Source organism: Mesoplodon bidens, assembly GCF_964165515.1.
Source record: "Mesoplodon bidens genome assembly, chromosome: 6".
In the NCBI taxonomy this organism is placed as follows: Eukaryota; Metazoa; Chordata; class Mammalia; order Artiodactyla; family Ziphiidae; genus Mesoplodon; species Mesoplodon bidens.
Genome location: NC_138162.1, coordinates 45,352,340 through 45,366,653, shown reverse-complemented (window position 1 = coordinate 45,366,653; position 14,314 = coordinate 45,352,340). Strand labels below are relative to the sequence as shown.

General features: G+C 57.0%; 1 protein-coding gene across 3 annotated transcripts in view; it reads right to left on the bottom strand.

Moving 5' to 3' along the window:
• The window catches only part of CNTFR (ciliary neurotrophic factor receptor), a 37,788-nt gene extending 23,761 nt beyond the window's left edge, over positions 1-14,027 (bottom strand). The window contains exons 1-2 of one of the 3 annotated variants that reach the window (XM_081237018.1): positions 13,926-14,027; positions 6,129-6,239 (exon numbers count right to left, since the gene is read on the bottom strand). The gene's annotated coding sequence lies outside the window, so the exon portion shown is untranslated. Of the gene's footprint in view, positions 1-2,413; positions 2,436-3,169; positions 3,341-6,128; positions 6,240-13,925 lie in introns of those variants that run through there. The other 2 variants (XM_081237017.1, XM_081237019.1) reach the window with 2 other exon arrangements.
• Positions 14,028-14,314: the final 287 nt, after the last annotated feature.

The following is a 14,314-nucleotide window of genomic DNA, read 5'->3' as shown; positions in this document are numbered from 1 at the left end:
TGCACCGTGGGGACCCTGAGATCAGCATGTGCGTGCCCTGCTGCACGTGTGTGCGGGCGTGTTGCGGGCCTCCCGTGACAGGCCTGGCTGGGCAGCTGGGAGGTGTCCTGGGGAGATGGGAGTCTGAATCCCACCAGCCTTGCGCACATGTGGAGCCCCACTCGGCGCCCTGCATGCTGCCTGGTGACCTGGGCACTGGCTTGTATATGCTCACATATGCAGGCCTGGACTTAAGCAGCACTCTCGGTGCAAAAGGTCTGGGCTTTCTCCCTCTAAAGTCATCTGATCCAGCCCCCTGCCTCTCAAATGGGAAGCAGGAAGGGGCAGATAAGTTCATATCCTCCCTTTGGGCACATGGGCTCTGGATAGCTTCACAGCACCTGAGGTACAAGCGCCAAATCCCTCATCCCCTAACCCCAGTCCAGAATCCCTTCAGGCTTCTAGAAGAATCAGGAGGATCCCTCTATCCAGAAAAGGCCCACACACCAGTCGGGTTAAGTCTAGGGGGAGTGGGGGCTTGGGGGCTGGCCTTCTTGGAGGGACAGACGCTGCAGCAGGAGGTTAGACAGCTGGAAGAACTCCATGAAAGGCGGGGGATGGGCAGAGCAACAGGGTTGACTGAGACCTCCCTCCGCCAACAGGGGAGCGGGCTCGCAGCAGATGAGGCAGGGGCAGGAAGGAGGCTGCAGAGCCCTCCATGGAGACAGAAGGATGGACAGAATGGCCTTCCAGACTTGGGGGCTGGGACAAAGATCTATTTGCCTCAGCATCTCCCACTACACCCCACCCCTGGCCCCATCACTGCTATGGTGCAGACACACCCTCGAATATATACACAGAGGTCGATGCTTGCAAGCTTGTGTGTACGCGCGCGTGCGTGCACACGTGCACACACGAACACACACACACACACACGGGGGTGGGGGTGGGCAGTGCATGTGAAGCATTGATGTGTAAGGAAAAAAACCGAAGATGGTCTTTCCGACAAAGCCAGAGGTGAGCAGGGGAACAGAAACGTCAACGGTCTTCACGTGTGCTGTTCTCCCTGCCCCCCAACATGCACGCACACTGCACACACTACTTCTGAGGAAGCTTCTGGTCTGCTGGGCAAAAGCAAGCCATCCTTCCTCCCCCTTCCTCCCCTCCGCACAGTGGGGAAGCCAGAGCAATCTGTTCCTGATGGGTAAACACAGGCATGAGTATGCGCGCACACATGCTCACACACACACACACCAGCAATTCAGGGGTACATGACACCCAGTGCTCACTTCACCCCAAGATGGGACGCACGCTCGGGCTCTCACTACCACTGGCAGAGCTTCCCAAAGTCCCCCACCTCCACCACACACAGCCAGAGCTTCACAGACACACCCAGGCAGCCTCTCGCTGACACAGGCACTTGGAGTCTCCCATCACAGCCACTCATCACGGCCTCCCACGTGGACACCCGCTGCCACAGCCTCACACACGCTGGTATGCGCGCACACACGAATCACAGTCACACACAACAGACTCTCTCACACGCACTCAATCAAAACAGTCCTGGTCTCACATATGGATACCAGCACACACTCAGAACACTCACCCTTCCACACAGATAACAGAGCAACTCCAGAAACGTAGAGCCCCCCCCCACCGCCCCGGCACCCTCAGCCCTCACACCCCTACACTCAGCAGTGGGAAATAGATACACACTCCATGCTGGGACCTTGGGTTGCCTGGCCTGTGCCTGGGGGAAGACAGGATAAAGCTCAGGGTGGCCTAAAGCAGGAAGGGAAAGTTCCTGAAAATCAAGGAAACGGACTATTCCCTACTCGGCTCCTTCCTCTCCTAACCCTGCTTTTGCCAGTATTTGGGAATGAGGGGAGATCCTGCCCAGAGCAGAGGGGTGAGGGAGCTCCCGGGTGAAGAGATGGTGGCACTGGTGGCAGCGGGAGCCAGCAAACCCCAGAAACCACCCTGCCCCCAGGGCCCTCCTGCCTCACCTCCTCACCCCCTCTTCTCCAGGATGAGGAGAAGCAGCAGCTCTCAGCCTAGCCACCTGCTGAGTGACCCCAGGCCTCTTCAAAACCTCTCTGTGCCCACAACTGTCTATAGGGCACCTGAATGTCAGGCCTGGCTGCAGGAAGGGAGGCAAGGGGAAGGAGATGAGGCCGCGACCTCAAGCCCCAGCCCCTACCAAAGCCCTGTCATCACTGTCAGACCCCAAAGAGAGATGGGGACAGCACTGGCCAAGCCAGTGCTCCTCTGACAAACCACTGAGGACAAGAATCCTAAAGTGTCCTTGGACCCTGCAGCCCCACCTCCCATCACAAGAGAGGACGCTGTGTCGCTGTCCAGGCAGAAAGGAATCCAGGCTGTGCTGGCAGGGTCCCAACTGCAGAACAATTGGCAATGCTGTTGACATCCTCACCACTTGCCACTCCAGGTGTAGCTTGAGCCCTGATGCCCCATCCTAAAGTGAGCCTGAGAGGGCTCCATGGAAGCCAGGCAGGGGAGCAAACACCGGGCAGCAGAACCTAAGGAAACCAGGCAGGGCGACCCCATAAAGCCAGATGATGGGGACTTAGGAAAAGCAGGCCGTGGGGACAAAAGAAATCAGGCAGCAAGGTCTGCGGAAACTAGGCGACAGGGCCCAAAAGAACATAGGCTGTGGGGGCCAAATGAAGCCAGGCCGCGGGGAATGAAGTTAGCTAGGAGGTGGGGACAAATGAAGCCAGGCGAGAGGCCCACAGGATGGGAGAAAAGAAAGCTATCAGGAGCTCATGCCCTCTGTCTAGATGTCCCCCACACCCTGGGCCTCTCTCTCAGTAGCCCCCTTCCCACCCAGGTGCTGGTCCCCTCCCCCAGGCCAACGCACACAGCCAGAGCCCCTTCCTCGCTCAGAGGCCTGGTCCAGTTGCAGCCACTGGGCCCCGGCCCCATCCCTGAGACCTCAGGAAGTCCCAGTCCCTCCCACCGGCTGCAGAGGAGGGGGGCTGGGGGGGGGAGAAAGAGAAGAGAAGAGAGACAGCTTGGCAGAGGGAGGGCCGAGCAGCCGCGGGGGGCGGGGGCCGAGAAAGGAGCGGGAAGCGGCGAGGCGGGCTGGCGGGCGGCGCGGGCGGGGGCGTCTCTGCCGCGGGAGCGGGGGTGACAAGTTCTCCGGCCCTGCGGCTGGGCGGCCACTGACCTGGGTCCCCGTGCAGGCGCCCAGTCGGTGCCTCCGGCGCTCCGTGGGTGCGCCCGGCCGCCCGCGGTCATCGGGCCCCCGGGGTTCGGGGCTGGGGCTCTGGCGGCCCGGGGAGCAGGCGTGTCCCCCCCCCCCCCGAGAGTCCCGGCGGGCGGGCGAGCGGGCCGGGAGGAGGGGAGGAAGGAGCGCGCGGCGAGCGAGCGAGCCGAGCTAGCGGAGAGAGCGAGTGAGGGACGGCAGGCAGTGAGGTCATCCTTTGAATCTAATTGTCTGAGTCAGGAGGAGATGTGGCACTCGTTGCAGGGGGAGGGGAGGGGAAGGGACCCTCCCGGCTCCGGGCAGGGGCCCCTCCTCACACCCAGGGCCGGCCTCGGCCTCCCTTCCCCCGCCCAGGGCCAAGTTGTCTCGGGCCAACTGGGACAAACCCCTGCCCGTCTCATTCAGGGCTGACCTCTGCTGCCATGGGGGCTCCAACCCACATCACCCCCAGAGAGCGGACACCTTTCTATTCTCTGGGGGTGATGGGGACCCCCTCCCGGCCCAGGTTGCCCTCCCGCATGTCTGAGGGTAATGGGAAGCCCCCATCCCACCCCCAGGTCGTATTTCTGCCCTGTGAGGAGAAAGGGGGAACCTCCACCAGCCTTCCGAGGGACCTTCGTGCACTCTAGAAACGTGGAGTCCCCAACTCTACTCCCCAGGTGACTTCTTGCACTGGGAGTTTGGGGGAATCTGGACATTGAAGCTCCCCCTTCTTGCCTCCTGAGAATAACAGTGCAATGCCTCCCAGTCCTGCACTTTGTGGGGCATGAGGACCCCCAACGGAGCCCAGGGTCTCTACTCTGCATGCCCAACTCTTCAGGAGGGGCAGGAGCCAGGCCAGAACCCCAAGGTCCCCAGAGGCTGCTCAGGGGAGCAGGCCACTCAAGTGGTGGGAGGGCAAGACGACAGTTGGGCCCTGGGCCTCTCAGGTGTGCACGCACGAGCACATGCAGTCGTGTACACGCGCATGGGGGGAGACCAGGTGGCTGGGGACACTCACACGGAGGGCCACACACCCCTCCCCTCAACCCCATGGGGGAGGGGTGATAAATATTTAAGCGGCTTTTAGCTCTGAAGGGGCTGAAGCTGGGGGAGGGAGGGGGATCCACAATGCCTGATTAATGGGGTTACCGGCTTGGATCAATCCATCTGCCCGCCGCTCCCTCTTCCCTCCTCCCTCCTCCTCCCTCCCTCCGCCTAATGCGCTTTATCAGGAGACGCTTTTCTGACTTGGCAGCGTCGGGTGTTTTAAATAGACCCATTTAGAGCAGGGGTTGGGGGAGAAAGGAGGGGGGGAAGGGAGACAGAGATTGAGACAGGCTGGGAGACAGAGACGAATCAGGAGAGAGAGACAAGCCCCGGAAGAGAGAGACTGGGAGCGGAGAGACAGAAGGAGATACTGAGACACGGAAATAAGAGGCTGAGGATGACACTCCCACGGAGGGTGAATGGGGCCGGGGGGTGGGGTGGGGTGATGGGGAGGCCGAGGGGAAGCTGGGGGGCTGAAGAGCAGAAACAAACAAACTAACAAACAAAAGAGACAGACAGAGAGAGAGGAAAGGAGTCACCGACAGCAAGAAGAAACCCAGAGACAGGTTCTCTGCAAGGGCTGAGTGCTAGCCTGGGAGACAGCAGATATCTTTTATTTCCAAAAACAGTTTTTCATCCACTTTGTTAAATTAAAAAGCTGTCTTTAAAGTGGTGCTGGAGGTGCTGCTGCGGGAGGGTGGACAGAACTGCCAAGTCCTCCCTCTCGGGCTCCTCGTCTGCCCCCACAGAAGCTGCCTCAGCCCTAGCCCCCAGGGGTATTCTCCAGCTCCCCTGCTCTCTGTGATCCTCTGGGATCCCCAGGGACAGGGTCAGGGCATCTGAGCTACTGTTCATTGGCAGAAAGTCCTTCCTGCTGTCCGGCCTCAGTCCCTCCTGCTGCAGGGAGCCCATTCTCTTGCCTGACCACTAGCCTTCTCTTCTCTGATCCCAGTTCCAGCTCCCTAAGATGTCCCCAGTCGGGGGGAGGATTACGGCCCTCACAGCTGAGCAGCTCACTTTCCCAACCGGCCATCACACTCCTTCCAGGTGTGCCCCCTATTATTGGGTAAACCTGAACTTCTGTCAGATACCCCACTCCAAGTCCCTAGGTCTTCTGGGAACAGTGAGACAGAAGCTTAACTCTCTCCAGCCTTCTGGAGCCTCCCTTCCTCCTCTTCAGAACCCCAGCTCCATTTTGTCCCTTTTATGGCCATGTTGTCAGCCTGGATACCCGCCCCCACCCGCACCCTCAACAACACCCCATTCCTAGTTCTGAAGGGTCAGCCCCCCCCACCCCCAACTCCCAGGCCAGGAAAATGGCCAGTCTGTTTGGAAGCTGAGATGAAAAGCCCGGCCGGCCTTTGTGGGCCTCTGGCGGGTTTCGGACAATAGGCCCTTCCGTTCCGCTCCCGCGCGCCTCGATCCCATGGACACCCCCACCCTGGGGGCTGCCAATCCGGGGGCCTTGCCTGGCCAGAATGAAAGGCGGGGAGAGTCAGGCCCAGCCTCCGAGGCTGGCCTCAGCAGATTCTGGACTTTCTGACCCTCTATCCCGTCTCCTCCAAGCCCAGCTGCTCCCTGCTGTCAAGCCAGAGAGATGCTTTGGGGGCAGAGAGGGAGCCTGACAATGAGACGAAACATAGTCCCACATCCAGATTCAGCTCCAGTGCAGAACCCAATTTTCTGATCTGGCTTTGCCCTTGCCTGTGTGACTGTGGGTAAGTCTCTTCCCCTTTACAGGCCTGTCATGAAAAGCCTCAGGAGGAAGGAGGACGGGAGAGCAGGAAGGGATCTCAGGCCCTCCTTCACTCACATCCCCAGACCTACAGCCCCAATGCACCTGCCAGATGCCCTGAAACTGACCTGCCTCCCCTGGGTCCCCAGCACATACCTCTTCACCGCTGGCCGCACACGGAGCACATCAACGTCCTCCTCCTCCAGACCAAACTCTTCCTGAGACTTCCAAAACCAAGGGGGCGGGATGATGTGACAAGGCTGGATTCTAGAAGGGCAAAGGGCACAAATCAGAGGCCACAGAGGAGACCTTAGTCCAACTCAGAGCTCATTTCACACTCACAACCCCACTGTGAGAAGGAGAGACTGAGGCAGGCAGCAGGTAAGTGTCTAGAAGAGAAAAAGTTGGGAGTGGTCCAGACTCCCTGCGGCACCCTTTGCAGACCTTAGGTTCTGAACCACAGGGACAGAAGGAGGCCAGAAGCCAGAGGCCTGACACCACACATAGATACACACCCAAAGACAATCCAAAATCCCCACACAACCAGTTCACAGACACAAGCACCTCCATGTCACACACATTCTCCCATGCATACTCACACAGAGACACATGGCCCCCAGCAGGGCATAAACACCCACCATCATACTGTTTTCTCCTCATCACCACTACGATTTATTGAGCATCTGTTATGTGTCAGGAACTGTTAGGCACTTTATATGCATGATCTCATTTAATCTTCATGACTTCTCCGTGAGGTAGGTTCTATTATTATTCCCATTTGACAGCTGAAAAAACTGAGATTCGGGGAGGTTAACTTGCCCAAGACCACACAGCTGATCCATTCCACAGCATAGATATGAGTGCAAATCTAGCTCCAAATCCCTTCTGCTATACCAGTTTGCCTCTGCATATCTCTCTCCCACCAGCACAGTGCCTTTCCCAATAATAATAGGAACAGCTAACACTTGCTCAGGGTCCTTGATGAGCCAGATATCATGCTGAGGACTTAACACACAGTTTTTGCAGATGAGAAAACTGAGGCTCAGAGAACAAAAGCACCTTGCCCAAAATCACATGACTGGTAGTTGGTAAGAAAGCTGGCTATTCTGAAAGTCACAGTTGCTTCTAGAACTTCACTTACTTAACAGAGCCCTCGACTTCTACAAGACCCCGGAAGATTCTCAGGGTTCAACTGCTCCTCTCCCCGCCAAAACAGGTCCCAGATGTGTCTGCCAAAGGCATGATCAAGTGCCTAAACACATACCCATGAGAAAGGGACTCCACGTCATCCAACCCTGCCCAGAGAGGCAGAGGTACCACCAACCAGGGAGAGATGGCCAGAAACTAAAACAAGGTGTTAGAGACAGGCTGGCTGGTGGTAACAGATACAGACACACCAAGAGATACTCAGGCCCAAAGAGAGGAAGACAGAGACAGACACATGGGATCAAGGAATGACAGAGACAGTGGGAAAAGGAGACAATAGAGGGAGAGGAGGATACAGGCCGACGTGAAAAAACACAGAAGGATAGACACAGACATACAGACACATATGGAACCATCCCACCTTCACAAGAAGAAAACTGTGAAAACAAACAAGACTCAGGCAGTGTGTGGTATGTGTGTAAGTGTGCATTCGAGTGTGCCTGTGTTGGGGGCATGCAGAGTCTGTATCACTACACACATTACACCAGCTGCTTCCAGCAATTTCATCTGATTAATAATAAATGCCCCGTAATTACAGCCACTCCCCCAGCCCTTCTTCCTGTTTTTTGTCAGCTGCCACCAGGCCAGCCCCCTGTGGACCCCACGGCCCCTTCCATCCTCACCTGCTGCCTTCTACAGGGCTGAGAAGACATGGGCTAGGGAAGGAGACCAGACTCCCAACCTGAGGGGGAATACCCATTTCTCTATCTTGGATTAATGCCCAGTGCCCCCAAGCAAAAGGTCATTTCCCTTAGGTCTCACTCAGAACTCCCCCCCTTCCCTGGGTATAACCTGTGACCCCTAATGTGGCTTAGAGTCCCAGGTCTGGGGACACAGAGGGAAATGAACTCTGGACTCCCCTTGCCCACTCTTCATCACTCACTGGCTGAAAGAAGTCTCCATTTCACAAAGCTTCCCCAGCCTTGGAACCCCACAGGCTCAAAGGAGGAAGGGACCAGGACAGACCCCCCTTTCCCACCCCATCATTCCAACCCAGGCAGCCCCCGAGTCTCTGCCCGTTTGTGTACTCTCATGCTTTGGACACGCCGTGGCTCCGCCTCCATTCCTGAGTCCCCCCAGGTCCACCTCTTTCCAGGCCTTCCACCCGAGCTCTCCAAGGCAGCTCTATCAGAATCAGCTGCGGGTTTGTGCTGATCTGTTTCTAATCGCTGGGGCCTGGTTCACGCTGGCCCCCACCCCCCAATATTGATTCCATTATTTGGAGAGTCATTGACGTCAAGGACCTGGATGGGTGCCAAAACCGCCTTCTCTCAGGGCCTGGGCCAGGGCCCAGCCCCTCATCTCGCGATTTCACGGAGGGGCCCAGAAAGGTCAGCTCACGGGCCAGGGTCACGTGACATCTGCCCTCAGAGGCTGGGGCTCTTCTTACCCTTTGGGGCCCACTGTGCAGTTCCTTTCTCCTGGGGGAGAGGGGCTACACAGAGGCATGGGGGTCAGAAGTGAGGTGGGGACCTATAGAATAGGGTGTGGAAGAACCTCATTGGGTCTTGGGCTGCAAGGAAGAGCTCTAGGAGGTAGGGATGGAGGCAGTGGCTACTTGGGGAAGATTTTGTTCTTTGCCACACACTATTTTGGAACATCCTGTAGCTGGACTTGAAATGACTATTAGAGTACTATTGACTACTCGATTTTTATGTCTGATATCAGATGTATCTCCAGGCTCTCTGAGAAAGAAATTCTCTGCAGTGCAGGATAACAGTTTACCCTAAATGTTGCCATAATTTGACTAACTGGCACCACTATTTTATAAAGCTTTGTTCCATATAAAGCAAAGGCTCTGTCTCCTGTGCAACTCTCGCCCATGCTGCCTCAGTTTCCCCACACTCTCCCAGTCTCTCCTGCCTCTGTGCCTATCCGATCAAGATGCAGCCACTGCTACACTGACCCACACCAGCAACTCCTTGGCTCTGGCTGGACAGGGTATTTTTAGGATCCGAACCCTGTGTTCTCAGACAGACATTAATAACCAATACAGACAGTCCGTGGTGCCCACAGCAGCTAAACAAACTCGGAACCCAGCCTCAAAGGCTCAGACATGGGGTCCACTGCCTTAGCTATAGTCCAAGAAACCCAGACCTAGAGAGACCAAGGGACATGACATGCTCACAACCATGTGGGGAGAAAAGGACTTTCCCATCTTCTGAAAAATCCTGAGGCTGGGGAGAGGACAGAGGTGACCTCTGACCTCTGCCACAGAAGCAGGGTCACTGCCCTGCCCCAGTCTCACCTAGTCCAGACCTTTTCAATGAAGAAGCTGCCTATCCTTTGCACTCCTTCCCTGAAGGCAGGGAAGTCCTTCCTTTAGTCTAGCTGCAAATCACTCAGGGGTCCTTTGAGCCAAACAGGGTTATACAACAGAGGCTGTTGGGTCTCAAGCCACAAACCCCAGAGAGTCCGCTCTCCCCATGGTCTGTCCCACTCAATGTTCATTCCTCAACATTTCTTGAGCACCTAATCCCTGCCAGGTACTGTGCCAGGAGTTAGGGACATGGTCCTGCCCACCAACAGCACTCAGTCTGGCAGGAGAGAAAAAGATGTATTATTTACTCAGCAATGCCCTCCTACTGTGTACCTGGTCTGTGCCAGGGGCAGGGTGGGTGGGTGGTAAGCAAAGCAGCCCCCAGTCCCTAGGTCCCAGAGTTCACAGGCAATTACTATGCAGCCTTGGTGAGTATTGTGAAGAGGAAGTACAGGTAACATATGGTGGGGCATGCTGACTTCTTTCAGGACTGAGGATGCTTCAGTCCATTCCTAAACCCCAGGACGGGCCCTTGGACTGCCCAGAAGTCACCATCATAGTCTAACTTCAGTTCCTTCCACTGTAGCTCCAGCCCCAGCTTCTGGAGCTGGTTCCCTGCAGCAGCAGGGTCTAACTCTTCCCCACATCTGCCCCAGCTCTTCCTCCCACTCCTTGGCTCTGGTGACCTCCAACCCAGCATGCTCTGTGCTTTGGGGGTTCTTTTTGCCCTCTGAAGAGGTAAACGGGGGGGGGTGACGACCTCAGGGCTCTCAGCCCACAGGGACCACTAGGCTCCCCAGCCCCTCCCCACAGGAAGCCAGGAGCCGGGGTGGGTGTGATCACCCTGGGTCACAGGAGTTTACACAGCTGAGGTCTCCACCACTCCCCCCAACCCCACAGCGGGTCTGGAGGAGGGGTCAGCTCTCTCTTCTCAGCCTCCTTGTTCTCTGGGACGCCCCCCCCCCCAACCAGGCACACAGGGATCCCCCCACCCCGCCGCCGCAACCCATCTGCATTTCAAAGAAAATACGCTCCATCTGTTTCTGATTCATTTACACTTCAGCTCACCATGGGGGGGCAGAGCGGGGTGCTTCGCCTTCGAGCCCACCACCCCCATAGGGGGGCTGGAGAGCACGTGTCCCCCTCTGGGACAAGGAGCAGTTACAGCCTAGCCATGTGAGCCTGATGGCCAGGTCCCTACTTTGTGGGCTCCCAAGGGGTGCTCATGTACCTCAGCAGCCCCGCCCACTGGCCTCCACAGTGGGAAGGTATATAAAGCCCCGGGCAGTGTCTCCAAGGCAGGTGGAGTCCTAAGGTTGGTTGCAACCTGACCCAATTGCCACCCCCCCAGGGCTATTGCTCTTTTGGGAAGAAGCAGAGTGGAGAACGCTGGGCATACCCTGGAGACAGGATAAGGACTCAGGCATTCCAGGAGACACTGTGAGATATAACATAACTTGGTCCAACCCCTTTCCAGCCAGGGCAGAGGAGAGAGAAGCGGGTGGGTTCCAGTCCAGTCTTCTCCTTCAGCCACCTTCTCACCACAGATCTGGGGCTACCATCTCCCTTAGAATCAGAGATTCACCATCCTGGAAAGGTCAAAGGAGCCAGAGGTCTACCCCTCACCAAGTCAATCTTCACACCTCTCCCAACCTAAGGATGATTGGGATGGGGGAGATGTCTTGGGAGGACACGAATCTCATTTCCCCATACCTGACCCTCTCTATCACAGGAAGGGTACCCAAAACTATTTAAGGGGGATGTGCATGTACATGGGGAACTCTAAGGGTACATGCCATCCCTGTACCAAAAAAGCCACTCAACCTTCCTGCTGTGAGAGCCTCTGGAAGAAAAGGCAGAAAAATTTAACTGGGTCAGTGTTTCCCACCGCCCTCTCCATCAGCCCACAACCCTAGTAAGAGATGTGACCAAACACGTATCTCCTCCCCTCCCCACCTTTGGAGAGGACAGATCTTGTTCCTGTGCCCAACTGCCCTGAGACACACCATAGCATGGGTGTATTTAACTATGAGTTCTAAGTTCCCCTGGGAGTGTGAACACAGTCCTAATGTGGGTTTGAATGTGAGCCCCGGATGGAAGCGTAACTGTGTGTGATTCTAAGTGTGACCCCCAGGGCTCCCATGTGAATATGAAAGCCTCAAGGTGCAAGCATGAGTCTGAGTGTGAGCCCTAGGGCCCTAGTGTGGGTCTGAGCACAAGCCCCAGGATGGAAGCAAGTTTAATGTAATTGACAGGGATGTCAATCGGAGTGTGAACTCCAAGATGCAAGTATAGGTTTGACTGCGAATGTAGGTCCCAGTGTGCATGTGACTGTAAGCCCCAGGACGGAAGTATGAGTCTGTGAACCCCAGGATTCCCAAACAAGTCAGTATAGGCATTAGAGACCTAGAGTTCGTCTGAATGTGAGCCCCTGGTCTTCACGGCTTTCTGAATGTGAGCTATGTTTCCCCATGTGAGTCTGAGTGTGAGCCCTGGGGTCTCTTTATAAGTCTGGGTCCCTAAGTGATCCCAGGATGGAAGTGAGAATCTTGCATGTCCTAGTGTGAATCTGAGGGTGAACTGATGTGAGCATGAGTGTATCAACCCGTGTCCTACGTGAGTCCTTGAGTTCAAATGTGGGCCCCAGGTCCTCCATGTGAGTCTGAGTGTGAGCCTCAGAATGTGTGAATCTGAGAAAGCTCCAGGGTCTTAGTGTGAGTCCCATTGTGAGCCCTAGGACTCCAGTGTGTTCTGAGCATGGGCTCTAGGTCTCAATGTTAGCCTATGAGCCTCAGGACAGAAATGTGAATCTAAAGTGTGAGCCTAGAGTCCCAATGTGAGTCTGAGTGTAAACTACAGGACTGAAGTGTATCACTGGATATGACAAGAACATAAGTGTGAATCTGAGTGCAAGTCCATTGTCCTGGTGTAATTCTTGGTGCGAGTCCATATGAGTTTAAGTGTCCCAGTGTGAAGCTGAGGAGGAATTCCAGAGCCCCTAGAAGTCTTGAGTGTGAACTTTAAATTCCTACTTTGCACATAAGGCTCAGGGTCCCAGTTGGAGTATTAACTGTGATGGAGTGTGAACCTTGGCTGCATGTCACCGATCCTGACCAGGAGCCCTAAGAACCAGTCCAGAAGATTTGTGTGGGTTTTGGCAGTGGAGCAGGGATGCGCAGTTTATTGAGACACAGCCCCCTCCACACGCCAAGCCCCGGCTAGCCCTACAGCCGTAGGAATATCCAATTGTTTAAGTCCCACCACCCCCATACATGCATTGGTACACCATCACACCCAGAGTTAGACACACAGAAATGCACTCAGTGTTTCAGACCCCCTGGACAAACAGCAGTTACAGATGCACAAACACACCCAGCATTTCATACTCCCACCACTTCAGTGATTACAGCCACACGAATACCCTAGCGACACAGACACTAATATACCAAGTATTACAGGCAACACAACTAGTGTTGCAGACACACTCCTACAGCGGCATGCAGACACACACCCAGTGTTGCAGACAAGCTGCCAGACACACAGACACACACAGAAGCTTCTCAAAGAGAGAGACTAGACGGAAAGAGAAAGAAAATCCTGAATTTTCAACAAGGCGTGAAATAGTCCTACCCGCCTGAAGCTACTGAAGGGGGGAGGGGGTCTAGGGAGCGCAAGAGGAGAGGCTCGGGAGAGGAGAGGAGAGGAGGCGAGGAGGAGAGCTGTCCGTCTGGTGACCTCCCTGCGGCCCAGCCCCCACGCACGGGGAGATACACTCCTCCGAGCAACACAGGGATACCCAGGCCGGCTCATGTAGAGCCGCACTGTGGGAGACACACACCGGCGGACTCACAAAGAGACGGGGATACACCACAGGCGGACCCACACGGACACACAACACAGGAACACTTACAAAGAGATACTGGAGGAGACCCACTAAATGGAGATACATCCAGGCGGACTCACGAGAAAACCACAGGCGGGCTCACGCTGACACACACACACACACACACAAGCGGATTCACACGGACACACATACACCGGCAGACGCGCAACCGTCCATTCACACCCCTGGGCGCTTTGAAGTCCAGATTTCTGCTGGAGAAAGAAGCCGCCTCTGGGCGCGCGGGGGTCACTGCGACCCCCCAGCTCCGGAATTTTCCCAGACCCTGCGCGCGATGCTGAGCGATGAGGGAGAACAAGGAGGCTAGGGCAGTTGGCCCCTGCCACCTCCCGCCAGCCGATTGTCCACCCCCCCTCCCACCACGCCCAACCCCCGGCGCGCCCGGACGTGGGGGGCAGCTTCTCCTGCGCCCCCGCCCCCGAGTTTACGGGCAAAGTTTCCCGTGAACTTTCCTGTCCCCCTCCCCCCCCGGTCTCGGGCCCATGCACGTCCCCTCCCTCTTCCCGCGCGCACGAGGGCCGCGGGTCTGTAGGTCAGCCTGAGGGTTTGAGGGTCCGGCCGCGCGCGGTCCGCGCTGGGTACTCACCGCGCCCTCGGGCCGCCGGGGCTCCGCGCCTCGACCTTCGACCGCTCCCGGTAGGGAGCGAGGCAGGGAGCGCGGAGCTAGCACCGCTGCCAGATCCCGCCGCCGAGCCCCGCGCCGCGCCGGCTGGAGCCGCCGCGTCCGCTGCCGCCGCCGCCGCCCGCTCTGCACCGGCTCCCCGGCGCTCGGCGGCTTTAACCCCCCCATCCTCCTCCCTCCCTCGCGCGCTCCCTCCCTCCTTCCCTCGCCCATGTGACCGCGGGCGCCCGCTCGGCCGCGCGCGCCCTCGCTCCCCTCCCCCTCCCGCCTGGTCTCCCCGCGCCTTCGCGGCCGCGCGCCACGACCCCCTCCCGGCCACGGCCCCCGCGTGCCCCCACCTTGGCACGCTCCCG